Raw genomic sequence first — 2,237 nt, 5'->3', positions numbered from 1 at the left:
CATTTGCTCATCTCATAAGTTGAAAGTTTGTGGTTGTATCAGTTCCATATTTATCGAGAAAGATATCATTTTTAAAAGTCGGTTTTTTGAAGTTCGTTTTGATAAAACCTACCTATAATTTGTTCTTTGTCTTGATCGATTAATTCATATGTCGGAGGTGATGTGGTGTTTACTTTATCAATGTATATTTCGTTTGTCCAGTATCCAACGTAACCTTTTTAGACTTTGCTTTTATATTTGAAAATACGAACTCGATCTCCGACTTTAAATTTGGGTTTGATATTTAAATTCTTTATTTCATTTTCGTAGTTATGTTGTGGGTTAATTGACTTTATAATATTTGGATTACTCGAGGCTTGTGTTGGTGTGACACCTATAGATGAATGAATTTTGTTATTGTATTCATCTACAACCTCTGGTAATATTTTAAGCCATTTTTGAGATTTCAATTTCGATGTAATTTTTGAATAATTTATTTTTTAGAGTTCTATTATATCTCTCAATAACTACAGCTTTTCCTTCATTATGCGTGCTGTAAATTTCAAATCCCAGAAATTTCATATTTTTGTTATAAAATTCACTTCCTTTATCTACCCACAGTTTTTCTGGATGTCGGTTAGATTGTTTCATAATCGTTTCAAATGTGTGTTTGACTGATAATCCTGTTTTGTTTTTCAAAAGAATAACCCAAGCATATCTCGTAGACAAATCTATAACTGTTAAGCAATATTTAAATCCTCTTTCGACTGGCATATTAATTAAATCGGCTGACCATATTTCATCTTTTTCAAATACTTTAACTTTTAAAAAGTTTTTAGTTTTTCTAAATTCTTTATGAATTTCATCCGCTAATCCCATGCCCAATTTCATCTTTGCTTTTAACAGTTTTATGATCTGAGCCCTTTGCATTCTCTCTTTGAAAGTTGGATTTGGAATATTTGCAAGTTCGATTATCATTTGTCTGTCTGCTTCGTGTCTGAGGTTTATGTCTTTATTTCTGTATAGTATGTCGTGTTTAATCGCAGCGGCGTCAACTCTATTGACTGGTTTTTCCCCCGGTTTGGGTTTATCGTTTTCTTCAAATCGCAGATCTAACCTAGTACCTGGACCGGTGTAATTATGACTGAAAAGATGTTTTTCTCCGGGATATTTCGCCCATGGAAATCCAGGAAGAGAACCCAATCATTTTTGTATATCTCCTGAACCAAAATAAGGTTTAGGATTGTGAGCGATAATCATTTCTATCCTATAACTTTAAAACCTTTTCCTTTACTTTCTTCTAATCTCCTGTTTCGCAGATCTCTTATTAGTTGTAATTCTTTCAACTCGTTAGATTGTTTCACTGTGTCTCTTATACTCTTTCCCGCTTGCGCGATTGAGCCGACGGCTTTCGTCCCGGATGAAATAAGTGATTTGTTGTTTGAAACAAAGCTAGCTACTTTTGGAATTATTGTTTTACCTAGAGAAAATATTGATGAAAAGATACCGTCGCGCTAATAATCTTCGAATTTTTGTTGTTCGTGTTTTAGAATTAAACTCATCCTATTTTTAAATGAATTAATTTAACGAAGAAATTGTGGTCTGTTTAAAAAGAGTTATCTCCCTTCTAGAAGTTTCTAGACTAAAAATAACATTACTTAAAACGAGGCTATTAAAAAAACCGGATGTTATGTTATTTTATATAAGGGTATTTTTAATATGCTTTTTTGATGGAATGTAGGAATTGATTGAAGGTGTTTTTGGTGTAAGAAATGTAGGGTGTATAGGTGTAAGAATTTATGAAATGTAGGGTTTTTAGGTCTTTTTGGGGAGGGAATTGATGGAATTTAGGGTGTTTAGGTCGTTTTCAATTTGGTCGCATTTTCCCCATGAAATGAAATGGGTTATGGTATACTAGTAGTTGAAAAAAGTGAAAACAGAACCAAAAAATATTGAAAAATAAAAAAATTATGCAATATTTAAGTTCTTTAAAAATTGTTCTCTTTTTTGTTGAAATACAACCTGATAGCATTACTTGGGTCATTTTTGATGATGACTTCTTGAAATTCTAAATGGGAAAATATTAATATCTCCTCTCGTTGATAAACTTTACAGAATAAAAATAGTCTTTGAGGTATTCCATGATGAATGGAGTAAATTTCCTCACACTCATTTTATAAGTGATTTAATGAACAAGTCATTAGAAGATTCAAGATGGTTTCCTTGTTTTTTAGTGTCAAATTAAGCAATCTATCTGA

This window comes from Lottia gigantea, assembly GCF_000327385.1.
Source record: "Lottia gigantea unplaced genomic scaffold LOTGIsca_202, whole genome shotgun sequence".
Taxonomy (NCBI): Eukaryota; Metazoa; Mollusca; class Gastropoda; family Lottiidae; genus Lottia; species Lottia gigantea.
Note: the sequence above shows the minus strand (reverse complement) of the source record.